The following is a 6,292-nucleotide window of genomic DNA, read 5'->3' on the forward strand; positions in this document are numbered from 1 at the left end:
CTCCTTGCCTACGTTGGCGAAGAAAAATGAGGAACAAGATGATTATTTATCATTTTCTAAAATGAATTCTTGTTTAAAAATTAAATCAATACCATAGAACTGTCAGAAATGAAGTATCCCATTTAGGCCTAGATTCTTTTTAGAAGTAGAAATCTTGGGGCGAAAGTAAGGTTTTTTGGAGGTACCATACACGCAGGTGAATCATGCCATGGGATGGATCCCTGGCTCTGTGGAGATTAAGCATACGTTAAGTCGTTAGTAAATCATTTTACTCTCTAGGGCCTCCTGGATAGTTGTGTGTAGGACTCTTAAGACTCTTAGATTAGAAAGTAGGCCTAATTTGGAAAATTTACAAGCGAAGTTTGATCACTTTTTCAGGAGAGGCGCACTCGACCCAAAAAATGGTGGGGTGTGCCGCGGGCGAGACAAAAAACGAGGGCCTTGGAGCAGGCTTATTGTAAAAAGGAGGATCCTCGGAACGGGCTTCGGAACTCCAAGTGTTTGTGAAAACGGGGGTCCTTGGAACAGATCGCCAGCGTGTGAGTGCGTATGGAACGGTCATGCGTGCATGATGCAGCTAGCGCGGCCTCCGCCGGGTGAGCTCTGCGACCCCTTTTCACCAAAATTGCTGCTTATTGTAGCAGATTAATGTGATCGGAACAGCATAACGAAAAATATGCGAAGCTTTGGAGCGGAATTCTTTTTCTCGATAAGAAGAAAATGCTATGCCTGCAAGGCCTGGCTTGGAGCGGCTTTCTTTGTTCTTTTTTTCAATTAGACAAAAATGCTATGCCTTCAAACGAAATTTGAATGTAATAATGGGGTCCCCTCCGCAGCACATACCCACTATGCATTTAGGGCCTACATACCAAGTGCCCCCCCCCCCCACGAGACTGTCTCCCTAATTGGACTGGAGTCCCCCATATTCAGAGATGCCAAGTTCAAACCAAGGCAAAGACCAGCTAGATCTATGCGTGGGATTTTCTGTGAATCTGGGAGTGAGATCACTGACATTGTGTACAATGTATGTGGGGATCTGGGGATAGGCTGTGATAGTTGCATGAGACAGAGATTTGAAGGGATGAACAAGAGTCCAAAATGCTCGAGTTTCACGCATAGCATAGCCTAGCCCTAGGCCTACTGTCACTGATCTTTAACTTTTATTAGTTGGACGGTAGCTCTGCATATTATTGGCCATGCGCCTCTATATTTTATTTTTAGAACAAAATGTTAGGAAATATAGAGAACAAAATAGAAAATGATTACAACCATTGAATTCCTATGTATTTAGTGTAATCCAAAGACAAAAAAGACGGCTTCAAAAATATAAAGTGTCTGGACACCCGGCCCCGGACCACATGCATGGAAATGGGCCAATGCAATGGCAATGATAACGTGGGTAACGTCACTCAGATCTACCCACCGTCTACCGTACGGTACGTGCATGACGTGCGTGGCAGAATAGAACGTTCCAACATGACCAATAAATCTGAGCCTAAATTTCTCACTAATGAAATGTTAAATCCTGAGTTATTATTATAAAACATGCAGTATTTCATAATCTCCATTAAAAATCACTTTTCCGTGGTAAAATGAGACGATTGTGTACCATTTTGACTGTATATGCCGCAGCTTTCGATGTGAGTGAGAACACGAGAGCCACCACAGGCGAAAAGATCTTCCTATTGATCACATGTGATCGAGCGAAGTGGCGGAACTATTTGATAAAGCTGAATACGATTTTTTTTTACTATTTTCGTGCCTTATAAAGTTTACACAATTGATTTGTCTAATAATATTTCTACGAATATTTTGACAAATAAGAGATATGTTCGATTTTCATCAATTTATAGCCGAATTAATTTAATGCGCGGCCGGAAGTTCACTTGACGGTTCGTCCTTGTGTTTTACAACCTAATGCGGCCTAAAGTTTCGAGCCCTAACTGGCGTTAAATGGGGGAAAGTTGCATGTGATGACGAAGTTTTATTTTCGTTCCCAAATAATCAAATCTTATATATTGATACACATCTAAAAATGCACAAACCTTCATCTGCCCCCTACACACCCTCATACACACATCAATGTCCGATCCGGGGGACCGCCACGGGGCCGGTATATTAAATCGCCCATAACAGTCGGGACAGTATACGCGCCTATTGATTTAGTGTCCCCCCCCCGATAATTTTGAAAAATTTACAAATTTATAATGCATTGCAAATACACAGGGGCGTAGCCAAGATTTTTTCTTTGGGGGGGGGCACTGGGGGTCCTTGCTTTTTCAGGGGGGCAACATTTTTTTTCTTTGTCATGTGTCACAAGGGCGGATCCGACTTTCGCCAATAGGAGCCCGAAACTATCTTCACCTATTTCCCCGATCAGTCACTTCTTAGCTTTATTCTTATAAAACAACAGAAATATGAAATAATTTCTAGAGCAGAAAGTTCCGTTGGGCGCCGTGAGGAGGAAGTGGAAGTTTACCTTGAGGCCGGCGTCAACATCAAGCAGGTCGCTCATGGCGACGGTCTCTTGCGTTCTGAAATTTAGTTAAATAATATTTTCATATACTTTTTTATATTCAGAAAGAGATCGTAAATGATACGTGTGTCTAAAATGTATATATATGTAAAATCTATGTAATAATTGATTATGTTGTATTATGTTGAACATGTGGAACGCAGAAATAAATTTCAAGCAAACAAACAAACAAGTCTATAATCATTAATTGACATCATTATTGAAAGGAGTGTTCCCGTGACCATGCAAAAAGTCACAATCATAATAATGGTCTTTGTTACGTTTTTGTACATGGTTTTGGAAAAAAAAGAGGGGGGCTGAAGCCCAGTGGCGTAGCTACGGGGGGGGCTGGGGGCACGTGCCCCCCTGAGATTTGGTGTGCCCCCGCAGGTGCACCCCCGAAAAAATTGTCAGAGCAAAAAAAAAGGAGAAAGAAGAAGAAAAAAGAAGAAAAAAAAGAAGAGGAAAATAAGAGGAGGAAGACGAGTGAACGAAATAATGTGAGGGGAAAACTTGAAAAAAAATCTTTCATGTTTTTGCTTGCGCTTCGCGCCAGAATTGCCCGTTCGATGAGAGTCATATCTTGCTCAATAGGCTGATATGGAGCAAGTTTTGAAATCAATATACAAAACATATTTTAGCTCGAAAATCGAGCTTTCATTATTTTTTTCATTTACAAATTTAAGTGCTCTGTGAAATGTCCGTTTTATGATCTACATAAGCTCACGCTGTGTGGTCATAATTATATATTGTTTGATTTGCCAAGTTCCTATTGTCTACGTGTATTCCACAATGTTCCATTAAACAAATGTATTCTGAATGCCCAGATTCTAGGTCTAAATCTAAAACATGCGCGATAGCCTGTATGCTCTTTATTTAAAAGTGTATCCATGCAGCTTCACATCAGAGTATGTCTGCTCACCGTTCACGATCGCATCAATAATTTCTTTAGTTACATGCCTATCCCATTTATTAATACAAAAGTGCTTATATAGAAAGACATTTTTCTGGGCGGAATGTCAAAAAAATTTGCTCACACTTCGCGCTCGCATTATTGAAATATATATGCCCGTCTTCATGGGTAAACTGTTACAGATCCATGGGTGTCGATCACGGGGGGGGGATGGGGGGATATATCCCCCCAGTATTTCAAGAGGGGGATGGACTGTATTATCATCCCTCCAATAATTTAGGGTAGAAAAATTATAATAATGATGATGAAAAAATGAAAAGTTTGATCATGATGATTATAGTATGCCATCTATCAGTTTGTTTCCCTCGCAATTTGTGTATATTGTTATTAAATAAAAACAATTTTTTTCTGGACTATTAAACAGATGGGTGGAGGTTCAAGATAAAAAAGAATGAAATGCATATGATATTTTTTAACACATAACATAAAGGGACCCCAACGAAAAACAACTTTTGTTAATAGAGCGTTCCATCCCACCAGTGGTGAATAAATTGATTTTAATAAATCAATAAATTCGAAAGGGTGGAAAGGTAAACGGAAGTAAAAGGGTGACAAGATTCTAAGGAATGACGGTAAGCCCGATGAAGCCACACAGTTTGTAATTTGTGCTAGTCTTAATTGGTCCGAATCTGCATTTTTATCATCATGCATTAAGAAGAAAAAAGATATTGCCAGTCGGGTTATAGATTTAAGAGAAAAGTTGTATACACAGAGGCGTCGATCCAAGGGGGGTGGGCAGGGGGTGATCGTCCCACCGATGAAAAAAGGGGGCAAACATATCGTTTTGCCCCCCCCCCCATAGTTCCACATGTGCAGCTAAAAAAATAAAATAAGATTGTAATGCTACACTGAAATCAGCAAGCGAGATTGAGACACCAACTCGATTTTGATTTAAACTCGTGCTGAAAATGTCTTCTTTTCAGATTGGAAAATAAAAATTTTCAGCTCGCGCTTCGCGCTCGCATCATTTCTGTACCAAAAACCCATACTTTTCATGATTAAATAGGTGAATAGAATGTCTCGTTTTCAGTTCTGAACCTCAAAAGAACTCCCGCTTCGATTTGCAATAATCTTTTGTTTGATATATTATATCTTGTTCTTTATTAAAAGCGTCCATTAAACTGGTTTTTTTTCCAGTTTGAAATATCAAAATGTTCAGCTCGCGCTTTGCGCTCGCATCTGTTGTTGTTCTTTCAGATTTATTTATCCAATTATCAAACACCCACTCATACCGTACCAGAAATGCTGATAGTAATGGGATCATAATACAAAAGTGTAAAACAGAGAAGGGAAAGAAAAAGATTTCAGTACACGGTTCAATTCTGTGGAATAATATTCCATCTACAGTAAGAAGGGCGGCAACCTTGCAATCATTTATTTCATCTTATATTGGAGAATTCAAATCGAAGATTTTATTCCAGGTTTTAAGACACAATTCGCTAAACTTTATTCTGTTTGTATCGTTCTTATTTGTTGTCCTTTGTTTTTTTATTTTTTTATATGTGTTTAAATGTAGCAGGGCCCTCTAGGAGAACAGTGTACGTCACTGATGAGGCTACCCTGGATAAATAAGACTTTATAATAATAATAATAATAATAATAGATACCCATCTTAATCATTGGTACCCAAAATGCTTAGAATATCAAGCTTCAGGTCAGAATATAAAGCAATTTCAGCTCGCTCTCTTGTGAGATACATGTATCTATCCTCCTCATTAGTTACTACAAACAAACCTAAACAGCTACATTTTTCGTGTTTTCATGTCATACTAAATAAATTTCAGCTCGCGCTTTGCGCTCGCATCGTTGGTGAGGGTGAGATATGTGTCTCTTTCTCATGAGTCATATATATATATATATATATATATATATATATATATATATATATATATATATATATATATATATATATATATATATACATATATAAGCCTATGTGTGTGTGGGTGACTTTGTTCGTTTTTTTTGTGTGATCGAGCGACTTTTGAACATTGATTCATGATTTTGCCCCCCCCCCATCTGAAAAATGGATCGATGAGCCTGTGTATACATCATGCTCAATAAACAGATCATTATGTACATGGTCAAGACAATTTTGTCATTTTTTCTTTCGTATGAGTTTAGAATAGGCTTACTTGTAACACAAATTGAATTTTTAAAAAAAATTATATGAGTACAGTACACTACAACAATGAAGGAATTTCCAAGAACACCATGCATATCAACCACTCCCAAATGTCCTATAACTTGTGATTTTAGTTGGGGTAATGTTGAAAGATCCCCATCCACGAGAACATTTGTGTCAATCATCCCCCCAACCAAGAATACCGATCGACACCCATGAACAGATCCCTTTTCGATAATGCTAAAAACAGTAAAAATTTCTGCTCGCGCTTTGCGTTCGCAGTAATCTAGTTGCATACGAATCTTATTCAGGATCACACATAACATTGCCCAGAATATTTCAGGACAAATTACATGAAAGTAAAAAAAATCGCTAGCGCTTTGCGCTCGCACGTTTTATAAGGCTCATGAGACAGGGGCGTCGATCCATTTTTCAGATGGGGGGCAAAATCATGAATTAATTTTCAGAAGGCGCTCGATCACACAAAACAAACACACTCACACACACCCACACACACATATGCCTATATATATGTGTACATATACATGTATCTATATATATATAATACACACACACACACACACACACACACATACACACATATATATCTATATATATATACATATACATATCTCACCAGCAGATGAATGCGAGCGCGAAGCGCGAGCTGAAAATTTTG

The sequence above is a fragment of the Lytechinus variegatus genome, chromosome 3, assembly GCF_018143015.1.
Source record: "Lytechinus variegatus isolate NC3 chromosome 3, Lvar_3.0, whole genome shotgun sequence".
NCBI classification, from domain to species: Eukaryota; Metazoa; Echinodermata; class Echinoidea; order Temnopleuroida; family Toxopneustidae; genus Lytechinus; species Lytechinus variegatus.